General features: G+C 49.2%; 1 protein-coding gene across 2 annotated transcripts in view; it reads left to right on the forward strand.

Annotated features, from left to right (window-relative positions):
- The first annotated feature begins 356 nt into the window (after nucleotides 1-356).
- The window catches only part of PTPN3 (protein tyrosine phosphatase non-receptor type 3), a 119,557-nt gene continuing 100,898 nt past the window's right edge, over nucleotides 357-19,015 (forward strand). For both annotated transcript variants that reach the window (XM_053566216.1, XM_053566218.1), the window contains exon 1: nucleotides 357-445. The gene's annotated coding sequence lies outside the window, so the exon portion shown is untranslated. The remainder of the gene's footprint in view (nucleotides 446-19,015) is intronic.

The following is a 19,015-nucleotide window of genomic DNA, read 5'->3' on the forward strand; positions in this document are numbered from 1 at the left end:
AGCAGAACCCCAGCTCAACCACCGACCCATCGCGCAAAACTCTTCTTAGAGCGCCGACAGGTTGTCTTTCTTAGGCATGAAAGACGTGGCACACTGAGGCCCTGGCACACAGTAGGTGCCCAGGAAACAGTTACGGAACGAATGCCTGCGTGCATGGCAGAGGGAACTCAGGGCTTGCCCGGAGCTCCGCAGGAGAGGCCGGCGGCCCAGGGGACGCGTCGGGGCGCGCTCGCCTGAGGCGGGGGCGGGAGCGCCCAGCGGGCCTGCCCAGGGAGCCCGCCCCCAGCCCGGCGCGCGGGCCCGTCGCGGCCAGCCCGGCCGGCGGGAGCCGCCCGCGGGCGGCACTGGGCATGCTCAGACGGCGGCCAGGTCGCGCCGCGAGCGAGCTTCCGCGCCGCCCGCACGCGCGACTTACCTGGGCGCTCCGCGCCCCCGGATGCTGCAGGTACTGGCGGTGCGACCCCAGTGGGCTGGGGACAGGGCGCGGGGCGACCCGGGGCGGAGGTTACTCTCGGCGCTACCCTGCCCCCACCAGTTCGCCGGACGCGCCGGCAGGCTGGCGGGCGCGGTGGCCCTGGGGTCCCTGCACCACGTCGGGGCGGAGAAGGGGCGCCCTGCCGCGCTCACCTGGCGGGGCCGGGGTGGGAGGGCGCTGGCCGTGCCGGGTGGGGTTCGGCCCGGGCAGGCTGCCGGGACGCGGCGGCGGCGGCGGCGGAGCGTGGGCGTGCGCTCCGGACGGTCAGGGCCGGGCGCGACCGGCGGAGCCCGTGCTGCCGGGGCCCCCGGGGGGCCCAGCGCCGCTGCGGCGACCCCCGGCTCCGGGCGCCGAGGGGGCGCACAGCCGGCAGGGAACAAGCCGAGCGAGGCGGCCAGATCCCAGCTCCCAGGGCGAATCCGCCTCTCGGCTTTCAAACATGGCATTTCCTGGGCCTGGCACGAACTCCAGAGCCAATAAATCCTCCCCGTTTTGCGGGCGATATGGAATGATTTATCAGGTAACTGCGGTGAGACAGCTGCCGTGGAGGAGTGTACGTGAGACCGCCCAGCCCCCCGGAAATTCCCATTTTTCAGCCACCTAAAGTTACTGAGAAGTTGCGGTTGCCTTAAAAATTCATGGGAAGTTAAGACAACTTGACACCTGGCCTTTCTGAGGTGGTGGAAAGAGCTTGCGATTGGAAACCGGAGACCTCTGTTCAAGTTGCGCACCTCTTGGCTAGCTGGTGACCTTGGGCGAATTGTTTAACCCCTGATCCTCAGTTTCCTCCCCTGCAAACAGCCGGTAATAATGCCCACCTCGCTGGGTTGTCGAGTGGATTAAGTGGGATAAATTATGTGGAGGTGTTTGGCACCGTGCCCGGCACAAAGCAAGCAAGCAGTTGGCGTGATGTGAATTTAATTCGTTTAGAGACCCTCGTGGCTCCCATTTCACCAGGAAATTAGAATTAGAAAAGCATCTTTGGGGCCTAGTGGCAGAGTGACAGACCCTGTCTCTGCCCAGGAGAACTTCTGCTGAAGTCAAGGGCTTTGGAAAAACAATTTAGCCTATTTGTAATTAGAGAGCATCTTTTTTAAAAGCAGTTTTATACATTCAGAAACTCCAGAAGTTGGCAGTTTGGCTTCACTTACAAAGGAGTTGTTTTGCAAGATGATCCATTTTGCAAATGTTTAAGCAGATGATTTGAGAAATTAAAGCCTGGTTAGGAAAATTTCTGTTCTAAAAAGCTCCCAACCTCAACTTTATGTGATTGTTTTGTTGTTGTTTTTTTTAATATTAATTTATGACCTTTCTATAGCCCCCCTTTTTTTATTCTTGAGGAATAATTGAGGGTACAAAGAACCAGGTTACACTGATTGCATTTGTTAGGTCTTATAATTGTGTCCTGCCCCCAAGGGGTGTGTCACACACCTTGATCCCTCACTCCACCCCTCTCTCTGCTTCCCCTTTCTCCCACCCCCCCATTTCCCCAGCCCCTGCAAGGTACTAGCATCAATTGTCCTCATATCAGAATTGAGTACATTGGATTCTTGCTTCTCCATTCTTGTGATGCTTTACTAAAAAGAATATTCCACCTCCATCCAGGTTAATAAAAAAGATGTAAAGTCACCATCTTTTTGTGGCTGAATAGTATTCCGTTTTATACATATACCACAGCTTGTTAATCCATTCCTGGATTGGTGGGCATTTAGGCTGTTTCCACAGTTTGGCAGTTGTGAATTGAGCTGCAATAACCAGTCTAATGTGAATGTCCTTATGATAAGATGATTTTTTTTTCTTCTAGGTAGATGCCCAGTAAAGAGATGCAGGATCAAATGGGAGGTCTAGCTTGAGTGCTTTGAGGTTTCTCCATACTTCCTTCCAAAACGGTTGTATTAGTTTGCAGTCCCATCAGCATTGTAAAAGTGTTCCCTTCTCTCCACATCCATGCCAGCATCTGCAGTTTTGAGACTTTGTGATGTGGGCCATTCTCACTGGGGTTAGGTGATATCTTTGGGTAGTTTTGATTTGCATTTCTCTGATGATTAGGGATGATGACCATTTCTTCATATGTTTGTTAGCAGTTTGTCTGTTTTCTTTAGAAGGTTCTATTCATCACACTTGCACATTGATAAAAGGGATTGTTGGCTCTTTTTTATTGCTTAATTTGAGTTCTCTGTAGATTCTAGTTATCAAGTTTTTGTCTGATTCATAATATGCAAATATCTTTTCCCATTCTGAAGGTTGTCTGTTTGCTTTGGTTGTTGTCTCCTTAACTGTACAGAAGCTTTTCAGTTTAATTAAGTCCCTTTTTTTATTATTATTATTGTTGCAGTTGCTACTGGAGTCTTCTTTATAAAGTCCTTCCCCAGGCGGGTACCTTCAAGTGTTTTCCCCACACTTTCTTTGAGGATTTTTATTGTTTCATGCCTTAGATTTAGATCTTTTGTGTGTGTGTGTGTGGTTTTTGGCCAGGGCTGGGTTTGAACCCGCCACCTCCGGCATATGGGACCAGCGCCCTACTCCTTGAGCCACAGGCGCCGCCCTAGATTTAGATCTTTTATTCATCTTGATTCTATTTTAGTGGAGAAAGGTGGGGGTCCAATTTAAGTCTTTTACACGTGGTTATCCAGTTCTCCCAGCACCATTTATTGAATAGGGATTCTTTCCCCCAGTGTATGTTCTTGTTTGGTTTATTATTAAGTGATTATTTTGATAAGGGTTTCTCACCCTCACACTGAACATTATGGGCTTGAAAAATTCTTTGTTGTGGGGGCTATCCTGTGCCCTGTGGGATGTATTCTTGGTCTCAGTTGATTACAGCAGCAGTCCCTGTCTGCTCCACACCTGCCAACCTCCAGATATTGTCACATATCCCCTGGGACGAAACCCCCTCCCCCCTTTAGAACCACTGATTTAGATGATCTTTGCTTTCTATCCTTAGCCTGAATTGTTTGAGAATTTCAACTTGTGTTTTGTGTTAACTAACCTTTCTATAAACCTTGTAGAACTGCACAGAGTACAGGCATCATGTATCATTTCATTTAATTTTTACAACTCCTCTTTGAGGCTGGTGTTACTCCCATTTTACAGATGAGGAAATCAAGGCTCTGAGCAGCCAATTACACAGTATATGGTGTGCTGGGATGTAACCCATGTCTTCTGTTTCTGAGGACGTGTTCTTTTTTTTTTTTTTTTTTTCCTGCATCAATCTGCCCTTTGTTGTACAGAGACTTTGAAATAGATGGCTTTCCTGATGATTCAATCAAGATGTAAAGCATATTGGAAGCTGGAAACCTTTCTGGGATTGACTAGTTGAAAATTAACAACAGTAAGCTATTATCTGACAGAGTAGGGCATTCTAGTTAAATATTCTAATTCATCACAAGCTCCCATAAATCCCATGTATAGTTAATGGAATACCAATTTGCAGAGAATTAAGAGTAGAATAAAACGTGCCTAATACTCCGTATTGATCCTACGTTGTCTCTGGTGATTTGCCATCTCCTAAAAAGGATTCGTATATGCAAATTAGACATTAGCTGGGGAATGTAGAAGGTCAAGTTACTGGAGACATTTCCAAGTAGCTGAGGCATTCCATTAAGCACTTACTTAACTGCTTCTATATGGGGATGCTGAGTAGGCCAGTGGACCCCAGTGAATCCAGGAAACCTGGATGAACTTCCCTGCATGGAAGGGCAGGTGATGGCCAGGCCAGACACATGGTAGGCCCTCAGAGACAGCTTGAGACAGGGGGGAAGACTCCAAGTTACCACGGAGACAGATTTGTGCCCACTCATGTCTCTGAGCCCTCACTTTGTCTTTTGTCATGTAGAAGGTATTCTGGTAGCATTTAATGTTCTCGTCAGGTCTCAGGGACCTGCTCAGGAAGGCAAGGTCAGAGACAAAATCTTATCCCTGAAATAAGTTGGGGTTTCAAGATGGTAATTGGCCACAGGGGGTTGAGGCCAGCTCCTGGATTGTTGGCTGTGAACTGGAAAGTTTTGCATACATTGTTTAATTACAGTGTTGTTGCCAAACCCCACCCCCTGCAGATGAGGAAACTGAGTTAGCAGAGGTAAAGTGGGACTAGGAGGAAGGGGTGACTAATGGTGACCTTCTGAACTACAGGTCCAGGCACATGGAATACTGTTTTCTAGGACATAAGCTCCTAGAGGTTGGAGGGAGCAAGAAGACATGGCACCCTGCCTCCCCTCAACCCTGGGTCGTAGTTTGGAGGGGATCAGCAATTTGTGGTCCCTTCATCTTTCCCCAGGAGAGCGAAACTTCCTTTCACCGGACAGTGAGTTCCTGGAAAGCAGGGCAGTCCCTCTTTATCTCTTCCCAGGGTCTGTTGTAGAAGTTGGAATGCCAAAGGCACTCAGCACATACCCTGCCTGGATGGTCTGGTGGGGATGGGTTAGCCATCCCCAATAATGAGCTCTTCTTCCAGCTCCCATAGAAACAGAATGGGACTGTGTACTGACAGTCCCACACTGCTCTTGGCTAGCTCCAGGCAACCTCAGGCTCTGATCTTACAAGGGTATCTTTTTCCCTCTGGCTGAGAAGTTCTTAGCAGGCTTTTGGCTGAAATCTGATCTGGCTGTGGGTTCTAAGACTCAGAGATCTTGGATCTACAGAGTGTCTGCTTGTGTGAACACCTGAAGCCTCTTGCCTTCAGGTTAACTTGTTAATCCAGGACCAGCTGTGAACACAGGTTTAACAGCAGATTTGGGCATTTATTGAGTCTCTACTCTGTGTCAGGCCATAGGACTACAGACATGAAAGATGAATCCTTCCTTGCCTTGGAAGGATTGATAGTGGAATCGGGAAGACAGTGACATTTGTTATGTGTTCATCCATCCATCCATCTGATAACTGCTTTAAAAGAGGATTAAGCCAGATGCAGGAGACACAAGGGGAGGCAGCTGTCAACCTGATGGACATCAGGAAACACCATGGGAAACAGTGGATATTTGAATTTATCCTTGATGGTAGAAAAAGGTGGCATTCAGAGCAGACAGCAGAAGGAGCAAAGGTGCAGAGACATGAGGAGACCTTGTGGATTGAGAGCGTGGTGACTCCTCCTGAAGTTCAGCCTCTTGACTTCCACTAATGTAGGACCGACTTCCTCTAGTTAGGGCACTGCGCTCCCCCCACTCCCACCTACAAGGCTAGGCCTCCCCCAGCCCGAGTGAAAGTGCTGATCCTCCTTGTTTTCTCCTGGGTGGGAGCAAAGGCTCTGGCTTGTCCTGGAGGTAGGAGCAACTCCTGCCAGGGATGACTCTGGTTCTAGTTAGGAAACACTGCTTTGGTACTTGTTGGCTGCCATGTACTGTTCTGAGTGCTTTCCAAATGCTAATTTATTCATTGAATCCTCACAGCAACCCTCTGGCCATGCTGCCTCCCTGGGTCCCAGTCACTTGGTAGGTAGGTATGGGCAGAAGGCATCTCCCAGAGTATGCCCGCTTGTGGGTGGCATTCTCCTCACGGTGCAGCTTCCCCAGGCTGCCTTTACGTGGAGCTGCCGGGAAGCATCCCGTCTGAGCTTTGTGATGGAGTGCTTGCTGCCTGCCACTCATCTTTCTCCCTGACCTTGTCCTTCAGGGCTAGCAGGGCTTTGCTGACTACGTTTTCTGAACCAAGATTGAGATCTGCAGTCTGAAAAACAAAAAGTCTGTGCTGCTGCCATGTGCGAGAGGAGGCCTGGGTGGTGCTTGGATGCTGAGAGAGTGGAATTTTTGAGACATTTTGATGGTCTATGTGGAAAGTTAGGACAGAGGATTTGAAATCGGGATGGTCCTGGAAAATTCAAGTCCCATGATTTACTGTTAGGACACATAGGCTTTTAGGAAATGTTTAAGCAGTGTGTAGTTTTTGGAGTGAACTTTCTATATCTAGCTGCTTGGAGCTCCGGTAGGAAACAAATCGGTGCTTTTTAGCCTCAGAATATTGCTAATTCCAATCAGCCCCAGGACCAGCAACGAAAATAATTTTATGGTTGCGGGGGTTACCACAACGTGAGGAACTGTATTAAAGGGTCGTGGCATTAGGAAGGTTGAGAATCACTGCTTTAAGTCAACTGTTGTAAATGAGCAAATGACTAAAAGTCCTCTAAGACAGAAGTAGGTACCGAAAAGGATTCCCAAAGCTTTGTGGTCAGACCTCTGTCCCTCCAGACACTCAGTACTGAAGGTCGCCATGGGGAAGTGAGGGCCCCCCTCCACAGATGGAATGCCTGCAGGGATGTTCCAAGAGGCAGCCTCCAGGACTTTGATGGGACAGTGGCCAGCTGGATGCGATGTTGATGAGAGGCATTTGACTTGGGAGTGGGGGATAGTGACCTGGCTCCTGCATGTTGCTGCCCCTCAGCTGAGTCGGCCTCAAGGGCCAGACCGAAGGTTCTCTGACAGGGAGACAGCAACCTACTCCACCAACTGTCCTTTGACTGCTAACCACTGGTGGCCCTGGAGAGGGTATGGTGGCCACCTGAGCCCAGGCTTACCGGCTTTGCTGCTCCCAGATTCTTCCCCAGGTCTGGTTATCGAATGTAGACATGGCTGGCGTAGAAAATGAAGGTGTCAGGGAGCAGAAGAAAAATCATGCACGATGCTGCTCCTGGAGCTAGCTGTCCCCACTGCCACTACGGCCCTGGACTCCACGTGTCCTCTTCCCCTTCCATTGGGTTCTCTGCTCCACAGCCCAAGGGCTCAACCAAGCACTTCATGTTGCTCTCAGAATCAAGACCAGACTAGCCTGGGGCATCTCCACAGGCCCAGTGTTTGTGCTTGGTGGTGTGCTCTTCCCGGGAATGACCTTACAGAGCTCCTTCCTGCTGTGGGGGCTGCTAGGGCCTGGAACCTTCTCCTCCGCCCTCCTCCCTGAGCACCCTGGGTCTCAGCTACATGATTGCAGATGCCTTCCTGATTTGGGTTAAACTGTCACTGTAAATGTTCCTGCCCCCAGATCTCTCTCCTTTACAGCACTTTTCATAGTGACAATTTTGTGGTTAATTAGTGTAATTATTTATATTAGTAGCTGTCTCACAGCTACACTGTAAGCTCTGTGAAGACAGGGTCTTTTTTATTTTTTTTCCAACTTTCTCTAAAGTGCATTTTTTCCTTTTAACTTTTTATTTTGACCTAATTCAGCCTTGCAGGAAAATTGCAAGAACAGCACAAAGAACGCATAGGTTCTCTTTACTCAGACTCCCCAGATACTTCTGTGAGTTGACCACCCAAGGGACTGTAACAAACTGGTCGACTTACGGAGGTGGTCAACGTGAGGAACTAGGACTCCTGTGCTGATACGCACATGTGCATGTCTGGCCTGTGAAAATTAGGTCAGCTTAAAGAGGTGGTCAGTGTAGAGAGGTGGTCAACTGCAGAGGTTCTACTGTATTGCCATTTTATTATATTTATTTTATCTTATTTTATATTTTTATTTATTTTATCTTTATATGTTTTTCTGAACCATTTGAGGATCATTTATAAACTCATCCTTTCCCTCCAAAAAATATATTTCCTAAAAGCAGTGACATTGTCTGACACGCTACAATACAAATTTTGGAATCCGTACATTAATATTGATACAGCACTATAATCTCCAGACCTTACTTAAGTTTTGCCAACTGTCTCAGTAGTGTGCTTTTTGAAGCAAAGAAAACCTGTATACACTGCATACAGGTGCTTGTCTTTTTAGTCCCTTTTAAACTAGAATAGTTCCTCAGCCTTTCTTTGTCCTTCATGCTCTTGACATTTTAGAGGGAACCCCTCAATTTGGGTTTTAACCCCCCATTGTGTACCCCAGAGCCAGGCACAGTTTCTGCACCATCAGCTGCACTCAGCAAATATTTGTTGAACAAGGAGAAGGTGAGATGGAAGGAGAAAAGTCAGCAGGTTTTCTGGTTTCCTCTCTTACCAAACCTTTCCCTGCTGAGAGATATTGTTTTTTAATTGCAATCCTGCTGTACATAGTTTGAATCCTGCTATTTTTGTAGCAAAGCGTTCCCCCCAAAAGGCTCTTCTTCATAAAATAGTGAGCCTGCTGTCCCTGCAGGTATATAAGTAGATGCTGGATGATGGCTTTAGTAGGAAAGTTGGAGAGGCAAAGGAACATTCAATGAGGCGTGAGACTCGCCCTGGGGGTTCCTCCCAGCCCTGAGCAGCCTTCTCTAACTGTGGCTCTGATCGCACGGGCCTAGGGGCCCAAGGATAAGGTAACTAGAATTTATCATCCAACCCAGAACATTTTGAAAAATGAAAAAGTTATTAATGCTATTAATAACTGCATCTGGCTGGGCACTGGTGGCTCATGCCTGTAATCCTAGCACTCTGGGAGACCGAAGCAGAAGGATTGCTTGACCTCAGGAGTTTGAGACCAGCCTGAATAAGAGTGAGACCTCACCTCTACTAAACATAAAAAAATTAGCTGAGCTTGGTGGTGTATGCTGTAGTCCCAATTACTCGGGAGGCTGAGGAAGAAGGATGACTAGAGCCCAGGAGTTTGAGGTTATTGATGACACCACTGCACTCTAGGCCAGATGAGAGAACAAGACTGTCTCAAAAAAGAAAATGTTTCTGAGCCACAGGCCTCAGCTGGACATCCCTAGGCAAATCAAGACACGTGGTCACCCTACCCAAGTGTGACTTTGAGGTTGAGGTTGGTACCAGGGTAGGCCAGTGTGGAGAACTCTAGCATTAGGAACCCTCCAACTGGATAAATCCCAAACTAATCTCCTTCCCTGGCCTGCAGGTTCAAGTTCATGGCCTCACACCTCTGTGGTTGTACCTCCCATCCTATGTCCTCCCTCAGCTTCGCTCCTGCCATGCTGCCCTTTTTCAGCTCCAGCCTTACCATGCACACAGTAAGTCCCTAATCCCTGCCACAGGGACTGGTAGACCCTGGACCTCACTTACATACCCAGGCTGCATAGACGAGCAGGAACAGGTTTATGGTAGGTGCACAGTGGGGACAGAAAGCCAGCTGTGCTTCCCACTGAACAATTTCTAATGGATCACAGGGCCAGAGTCTGTGAGCAAAGTATGGCGGGAGTCCAGCGTCCACCCTAGAACTTTTCTCCTCTCTTCTCTAGCATTCACACTTCCACCTGTCCTTCCTGCAGCAATGTCCACGTCCCTCTTCCAGCTCTACTTCTGAGATCATGCCCTTTGGCAGAGACAGGGAAGCAGGTGGCGTTGGAAACCCAGGCACAGGAGGATGGGCATTGGATGACCAGTAGGTGCAGACAGAGACTTGGATGCAGAGAAACCAGGCAGGAGACCAGTGTCTAAGGATTCTGGTAACAAGGTCATTACAGAGCCATTTATCAGGAAGCCTAGATTCATCATATCAAGTGCCCAGAAGCTCCGGTCAGGCTCTGGGATCCATATATCTTGGTTCTTCAGCACCTTTTCTGCCCAGAAGAAAACATAAACCTTGCCTTCCTGGATTAAGAAGTATTATAGGGTGAAAATGCGAAGATCTGGAGCTATTTTCTGGGGACCCTCCCAGTCAAGTGGACTTCAAGAACATTGTCCAGTGTAATAGTCCTTTTATAACTCCAGGCATCAATAGCATTAATGGGAAAAACAGCGCAGGGGAGTTCTAGTTCTTAGAATACACAAGATCTAGCCGGGCGTTGTGGTGGGCGCCTGTAATCCCAGCTACTTGGGAGGCTGAGGCAAGAGAATCACCTAAGCCTAGGAGTTGGAGGTTGCTGTGAGCTGTGTGACGCCACGGCACTCTACCAAGGGTGATAAAGTGAGACTCTGTCTCTACAAAAAAAAAAAAAAAAAAAGAATACACAAGATCCTGAACATTGGAAAGGTTTTCTGGTTAACTGTGCTATTTCTAGATTTTCCTCCATGTGCAGCTACATAAAAGCATTTAAAGTGGGGGTCACTTTTTACAGGGCAAAGTGTGGCACACAGTGTCAGAACTGGAAAAACCTTTGCCAGCCCCCTCTTTCTGTAGAGGCCTTGGAAGGAAGGCGGCAGACACCAGGGAGGGCGCACGGCCGTGGCAGAGCAGAGACTGACACCCAGGACTTTTGCTTTCCAGCCCCAGTTCTTTGGTACGTTGTTTATATCTTGTCCAAAGCAGGTTATTAGTTGGGCCATGTATTTCTGTTATTTTGTTAATACCCTTTGGCATGCTGGCATTAAAGCAATTACGCATTTCTTGCTCTATATGAAGTTGCTAGGCCTGCTCTTTTGTTTGTTTTTCATGTAAAAATAAGGATCTGAACCTTCTGTTGAATGTCTTCTATTCTGTCATGGTATTTCTCAAACTTTACCACTTCAGAATCACCTGGAGAGCTGGTTAAAACACAGGCCGTGGGGGCCCTACCCCCAGAGCTTGTGATGCTGTTGGTCAGACCCTCTGGTAAAGCTGGAAATTTAGCATTTCTAACACGCTCTGGCATGATGCCAGGGTTGCAGGCCCCAGGGAGCACCCTTTGAGGACCACTGCCCCAGGCTTAGTGATAGTGAAAAATAAGAACTTTGTGCTTTGCGGCCAGAGGAACCCTCCCTGTTCTCTACCCGACCCTTCTGCCCTCTCCAAGTCTCCTACCTGTGGTCCCCACCTCTGCAGGTGACCCCACCACCTCCACCTGTTGCCCTGGGGTGCACCAGGCCGTCTGTGGGCACCTTGTCGCCTTTACCCTTTCATCTGCAATTTTGCCTCCTCCCCTTTCTTCTTTCCTCCAGTCAGGGGAAAAATGAGTGCCCTAGCTCAGGGTTGCCTCTCTGTTCACCTCCCATCACCTTCTCAGAGCAGCCTCACCTTCAGGTCACCACCTGCTTTCTCCCTTCCTGTTCACTACTGACCTCCCTGGAGGAGCATCCATGGTAACCGAGAGACATTTACTGACCCCTCTCTTGATGCAGACACACCATTCACTTCCAGGAGTTCGGGTTTTCTATACCTATAACAAAGGAAGGACACTTAATTTTTTTTTTTTTTTTTTTTTTGTAGAGACAGAGTCTCACTTCATGACCCTCGGTAGAGTGCCGTGGCCTTACACAGCTCACAGCAACCTCCAACTCCTGGGTTTAAGCAAATTCTCTTGCCTCAGCCTCCTGAGTAGCTGGGACTACAGGCGCCCGCCACAACGCCCGGCTATTTTTTGGTTGCAGTTTGGCCGGGGCCGGGTTTGAACCCGCCACCCTCGGTATATGGGGCCGGTGCCTTATGGACTGAGCCACAGGCGCCGCCCGACACTTAATTTTTTTAAGTTGTGATGAAGTGCACATACCAAAATTTACCCTCTTAACTCTTCATCTCAAAAAACTGAAGCTTTGTACCCATTAAATGTAAACTCCTCGTTTTCTGTCCTCCAATCCCCAGCAGACACCATTCTGTTTCTCTGTGAACTTGACTACTTGAAGTACGTCATGTAAATGGAATCATACCTATTTGTCTTCTTGTGACTGGATTATTTTGCTTAGCAAAATGTCTTCAGGCTCATCTGTGCATGTCAGAGTTTCCTTCCCTATTTTTTTTTTTTTTAAAGAGAGACAGAGTCTCACTTTGTCACCCTTGGTAGAGTGTTGTGGCACCACAGCTCACAGCAACCTCCAGCTCTTGGGCTTAGGCGATTCTTTTGCCTCAGCCTCCCGAGTAGCTGGGACTACAGGCTCCTGCCACAATGCCTGGCTATTTTTTGGTTGCAGTTTGACCGGGGCTGGGTTTGAACCCACCACCCTCGGTATGTGGGGCTGGTGCCCTACTCATGGAGCCACAGGCGCTGCCCGGAATTTCCTTCCTTTTAAAATACTATCCCGGCCGGCGGCGCCTGTGGCTCAGTGAGTAGGGTGCCAGCCCCATATACCAAGGGTGGTGGGTTCAAACCCAGCCCCGGCCAAATTACAACAACAACAACAAAAACACTTTATTAAAATACTATCCCATCATATGTTGATAGTACGTTTCATTTGTTCATCTGCCAATGGACACTTGGGTTGCTTGGGGTCTATTGTAAATAATGGTGCTGTGAGTACAGATGTGCAGAAAGACATAATTTTTGATCAAAGGGAACTCGTGACCCCACATAAGCTGTTCAGGTGTTTACAGAGCAATCCAGCTGAAGTCTGGACTGCCAGTGGACCAGTGTTGTGATGACCGGGGCAGATTCTCACAACTCCGCCTGTTCACTCTGTTGGTGGCCGTGTGGTGTTTCCCCCAGAGTCTCCGTGATGCTCCTTTCCGCTCCTGCTACCCAGCCCACCTGGTTCATCCTCTGCTGTCTATTCCCTCTTTCCTCTGCTCTTATTTTCCTGCAGGACTTCTCAGGTAAACTTAACTAAACCCACTCCCAAGGGCTTGTGGGGCTGTGTCTCCAGCTGGGTCATCTCAAGGCATTTCCTGTCCTGTACATGTCATGACTACACATCTTCACCCATTGGCTCCCCCAGGTCCATCCTCTGTATCCCCAAACTAGAGCTTGTCACCTTCTGTCTTAAAAAATGCACGCTCCTTGCATGACACAGTCTGTAGCTTAGAAAGCCAAGGCCACTCTTCACTCATCCCCACACCTGCACTTCTGGATAATTCCGCCCTTCATGCCTCAGAAACCCCTCCTCTGGCCCATTCCTGTCTCTCCCCCCAAACTGGGTTAGTTCACACACTTCTACTTGCCGTCGTCTGTGGGCCCTTCACCCTTGCATCTCTTCCACACTCCAGAACATGTTCCTTAAAAAGCACGTAAGATCACGCCATGCCCTGTGACTTTATACAGCCCAGCTCTGTCTGGCCTTGCTTTTCCCCTCTTTTTCCCGAACCCCGCAAACTGCAGGATACTAGCCAGACTTCCTGAGCATCAGTGTTAAATGCAGGTGCACAATCAGGGTCTGCACTGCGCCCTGCATCTTGTGTTTGCAACAAGCTCCCAGGCAACACAGTATGAGAATTCCTGAGTCTTGTGTTATCATTTTTGTTTGTTTTAGAGGTGGGTTGTCACTACATTGCCCCAGCTGGACGTGAACTCCTGGGCTCTAGGCTCTCACCTAGCCTCCCGTAGCTGGGACTACAGGCATGCATGACCATGCCTGGGATGCTGTGTTGTCATTGTAATGGTTTCTGTTTTATGTAAAGCTAATCTTAAATATTTTTAGTCATAAAGGCAGACTCGTTGTTGCACTGATTATTTGCTGTTGAAAGTTTTCAAAGACCAAGAATGGCTTCAGTTTTCTTAAGAGCTACCAAGTAGGTCCAGGCGCAGAGGTATGGGATGGGGGTGTGTCATGAGGTTTCCCCTGTAAGGGAGCCACGTCCCTAGGGCCTAGTGTGCGTGGTGGTGGGATCTTCTCATCACATTGGTTGGAGAAGAGGGAAGAAGTGAATGTGCAAACTGGTGACTCAAGGTGAGAAGATGATATGGAAAGGGAGTTTTTTCTGGGAAATGTGCCTCCTCTCATAGGAGAAGAAGGTGAGTATCTGGCAGCTGGATCCTTTCTGTTTGTTTGCCTTGAGACAGAGTCTCACTCTATTGCCCTGAGTAGAGCACAGTGGCATCATCTTAGCATCTTAGCTCGATTGCAGCCTCAAACTCCTAGGTTAAAGGAGTTTCCTGCTTCAGCCTCTCCTCTAGCTGGGATTGCAGGCACTCTCCACCATGCCCAGCTAATTTTTCTATTTTTAGTAGAGATATGGTCTTGCTCTTGTTCAGGCTGGTCTCAATCACCTGACCTCAAGCAATCCATCTCCTGAGCCTTCCAGAGTGCGAGCCACCGTGCTGGCCTGGCAGCTGGATCTTGTTTGACTCTTGATAAGGCCCCGCAGTTGAGGAACCAACTGGGAGAAGCTGCTGGTGGGGGTTGCCCCTGAGCTGGGCTTTGGCCTAGCCCTGGAGGAAAGGTCTCGGAGGGCTGAGGACTGTGGGAGGACCAGCCAGCAGGAGGTGGAGCCCCGATTCCTTGGCAAGTCTGACCACACTTGTCCCATCGGGAGGGTTACAGAAGCAAGTCCATGTGCTGACCAGTGAGGTTTGTGGGGGTGAGGGGGCAGAAAGAGTCTCACAAGGCTGCTGCTGACTGGGACCAGCCTGCTTCAAAAAGTTCCTTATCCTGTTGCCTCTGAGCCTGAGTCTGCCACTGACTCAGTTGTCCAAAGTTTAGGGTCTCGCCTCTGCCTGCCTCTCCCACATGTTCTCCATTCCTTTCCCCCTCACTTCTGGGTCCCAGCCGAGTGTCTGGTCTTTGCCTCGGGTGCACATGTCCTCCCTTCCCCAATGGGGCTCAGCAGGGCTCGGGGTTCCTGTCAGTGCAGGCTCTGTGGCCCTGGAGCATCCTGTCTCCGTTCCCTCATCTCCACACTGTGTGCTGACTGCACACAAGGCCATGTGAAGAGTCCGTGATGACACAGTGGCACATGCTCATTCCTCAGCAAGCTGGACGGAAGGGCTGCTGTGTGACATCTGTCCACAGCTTGAGCTGGCGGGCTCAGAGGTGGAGAGAGCTGTGGTTTGTGTTGCTGTCCCAGGCAGGGTGAGGCTGGCGGTCACGCCTGCAGGTGGCCGTGAAAGTCAGTGGAGCTGGGAGGTGGATACTCTGGGCTTGGTGCCAGTTCATTGTGCAGACGTTGAAGGCGTCAAAATATGGCAGCTGGCAACAGAGTGAAGACCTGGGGGAAGTGGGGATCAGGATGAAGCCTCTTACACCTTAGGGTGTGGGTGACTTGGGCTCCGCAGGTCTGGAGTGGGGCCTGGAACATTGCATTGCCCACAAGCACCTGGTGACGGTGATGCCCAAGCTAGGGGTCTGGAGGCCACACTGTGAGTGGCACTGGCCTGCAGCACGATTTATGCTGGAGAGCCCTGTGGAGAAGAGGGCAGATATAGAAAAATCAAAATATGCACAGCTACAAGTATACCCAGCTTTCTGCTCGGCTGCTTAGAGAGGCTTGGAGGGGCAGGTGTATGCACGTGTCTGAGTCTGTGGTATTCGGTTGGATCAGATTGTAGGTGATGGCAGATTGGTGCAGCAGGAGCCCCAGGGAGCTTGTGGATGTGTGTGAGGTGGTTTTACCCATTTGTTTGTGATCTCATCCTTCAAGAAGGACCCTTCACAGTTAGAGTCCCCTTAGAACAGCATTCTCAACCTGTGGGTCGTGGCATTAGGAAGGTTGAGAACCACTGCCTTGAAGGAGACTGGTTCTGCCTGGAGCTGAGCCCAGGTCACCCTGCACAGACTGGAGCGGCCAGCATTCCCCACCTGTCTTAGTGGCACTTGGCACTCTGAAAGGTGTGACTCCTGCATCCCTCCCTGGCTAGCCCATGGAGTCCCCAGAGGGCTGGGGCCTGAGACATCCTCTTCCCTCCAAACTCCAGCACCTACCTCAGAGCCAGCATTAGACAGAGGGATGAACACCGAGTTCCTGAAGGAAGAGTGTGTGGAAGACAGCCAGAGAGCCAGGCGCCCAAGGCTGTCAGGGTGGACGGACAGCCCATCTATGGCATCTGGGGGGCCTCAGGTGAAAATCCCAGGAACGTGGTTGAACGGGGACAGTGGGGATGAGGAGCATCAGTGCTGGGGGGTTGGAGAAGTATCAGCATTGAGGATGGAGAGTTGGGCAGTGAGTTCACTGAAGGAGTAGAGCAGTGGTTGTCAACCTTCCTAATGTCATGGCCCTTTAATACAGTTCCTGTGGGTTGTAACCCACAGGTTGAGAACTGCTGGAGTAAAGGGTCCAACAGGAGAATGGCACTTTCAGCCAGGAAGCCCTCGTGTTGATTTGGAGCCAAGGGCAACCCTTGTCTTCCACTGCCTTGAGGAAAGGACACAGACCCAGATTTTCAGACTGAGGATCAGGACTTTTCTCCCTGTGTAGTAGGGCACTGGTGGCAGCTCTTCCTGAGGCTAAGGGCAGGCAGCAGATGGGGCTGCGAGGCTGGGTGTGTCCAGAGCACCCTCCCAGGTGCTGGGCACCCCGGGGTGGCCCCTGGGGCAGGCTCAGCTGCATTTTCCTGAGGAGGAAATGGACTCAGAGAGGTTCAGTAAGTTGTCCAAAGCTGCAAAGCCAGGAAGAGGAGGAGGCAGCCCAGCTTTGGACTGGGGGAGAGTGACTGTGCGTGCAGATGAAAGGCAGCACCTTGCAGGATTAGAGGCTGTGGGGGCAGGTGCTGGGTGGCCCAGGAAGAGCGAGCAGGGATTAGGGATGCAGAAACAGGACAGCGGGTGGCAGAGGGTCAAAAGAAGTAGGTTTAAACACTCCGGCCACCAATGACGTATCCAATGACAGCATTTTTAAAAAAGTTCTAATAGTTTGATTTTCTTCTAACCCATTACTTGTTCATTAGAGAAAATCTAGGAAATATAGAAAAGTGAAAAGAATAGAAAAATAATACATTTTCATTGTCTTTCAAATTCTTTTGTTATTTTAATTATTTGTGGTCATCCTATAGATACAACTGTAACTAGCCTTCTTTTTTACTTAATAGTCTAATCATTTTTCTTATCATTGTGATGTTTTCACAGACATCTGTGGCTATTTTGTGGCTTTACTCCACTGGCCCTTTGACATTAGCAGTTAGCTTTTTTGTTTGCAGTTTTCAGTGTTGCAAATGGGAGGAAACTCTTTGCAATTGAAACTTTTTCTCATGTCTGAATGTACCCTTACAGATTCCTAGAAATGGAACGACACAGCCAGACCTGATATGCTGTGTTAGCGCTGACACTAGCCTTCTAAAAGTGCAGGTGTAAGCCTTGTGTGAATTAGTTGTTCATTCATTTGTTCATTTGTGCACGTCACATGCATTTGTTAAGTGCCTTTGGGTAGAGATTCTGTTTTCAATGGCCAGGCCAGCAGAGGAGCAGCTGCCAGCATCTTAGGCTTGACCAGTAGGAGTGGGAGCATTTGACTACACTCAGTTTCCTGGCCCTCCCTATCCTGGTCACAGGCCCAGAAGCTCAGGACACCTGAGAGTCCAGAAGTACATTTGGGTGCCTCTGTGGCTGCAGGGTCCAGGGAGTGCTTAACTGTGAATTTGGAGCTGCCTGCCTCCCCTCTGTGAGGCTGAGTGATGTGATGCATTCTGAGTTTGGTGTTCCCCTCTGTGTCCATATGTTCATGCATTCCACAGGCACTTACCAAGGAACACCTCATGTGTGCTAGGCACCATTCTGGGTGCTAGGGAGACGGCAGTCCGCTGATAAAGTACCTGCCTTTAAGGAATTCATATTCTGGGGGAGGGTGGATAGGGAGGTGGGAATTGCGAGGAAACAGGCAGACATACTTAATATGTCTGGTGGCAATAAATGCTAAGGGAAGTGATCAGGGAAGGCCTCATTGATAAAATTTGACAGGTGCATGCAGGAAGTGAGGGATAGAGCCAGGTACATATCTGAGGGAAGGATGTTCCAAGCGGAGGGAACAGCTGAGATTGGAACAAGCTTGCACAACCTGGGAATAGGCAGGGGGAGTGGTATGGTTGAGCAGAGAGAGGGTGCTGAGAGTGGGTGTTTGATGATGGCCAGGCAATAGCCAGAGGCAGATCATTCCTAGAGCAGAACCTACAGGGTTCTTCCCCCACCCTCGCCCTGCCCCCTTTGGAAGTTTTGTAACCAGTGGGCCACCCCTCCTATTTGAAGCAATTCAGACTAAGTTTGTGTCTTTCTGTCGCTGAACTGGGTAATCTCTGAGATTTGCGCTTGGTGCAGCCAGGCTTTGGGAAGTCACTGCCTCACTCCACCCCTGGGTTTCCTCATCTACACAAGGGACTTGAACCAGAAGACTTTGAAGAGCTCGTTGGGCTTTCCAGGGCCAAGACTCCCTGCTGTACCAGTTCAATCTTAGGCCATTTCTAGTTAACTAATAGAAGTGTGTAAATAACGTTAACACCTATTGAGTTCTTAGTATGCTTAGCCTGTCAGATTTACTTCTCTTTTTTTTTTTTTTCTTTCAAGAGTATCCCAGACAGCTGTGAGTGGTCTTGCAGCAGTCAAGAAATGCAGATGGAGGGATGGCATGTGCTCCCAGTGGTTTATCCACCCAAATATCCACCTGTCCTTCCATCCACTTATTCCACAGTGACTTACTGAGCACTTACTGGGTGCCAGGCACTGGGCTGGCTGCCTGTGCCATTGTGGTGATCTTATTTAAAGGTCCAGACTTACCTAGTCTTCGTGCGCAGGGATATTAGCTCTGCCAAAATACCGTGCTGGGGAGGCACTCTGCTCAGAAAGGCCAGAGCAGTTGCTACCCCTCACCATATCTAAAAATTAACTCAAAATGGTCAAATGGCCTACACATAGAAGTTACAGCCATAAAACTCTTCAGAAAAAACATAGGGGTAAATCTTCATGACCTTGGATTCTGGGATATAACAAAAAAAAAAGAGCAACAAGTGCAAATGCAAAACAGACTTGTGCATCAAAGGACATTATTAAGAAAGTGAACAGACAACCTATAAAATAGGAGAAAATATTTTCAGATCTTATATCTGATAAAGATTTAATATTTGGAATATAAAAATTCCTAAAAGTCAGCAACCCAAATTAAGACAAACTCAGTTAAAAAATAGGCAGAGAGCCTGGGCAA

The sequence above is a fragment of the Nycticebus coucang genome, chromosome 2, assembly GCF_027406575.1.
Source record: "Nycticebus coucang isolate mNycCou1 chromosome 2, mNycCou1.pri, whole genome shotgun sequence".
In the NCBI taxonomy this organism is placed as follows: Eukaryota; Metazoa; Chordata; class Mammalia; order Primates; family Lorisidae; genus Nycticebus; species Nycticebus coucang.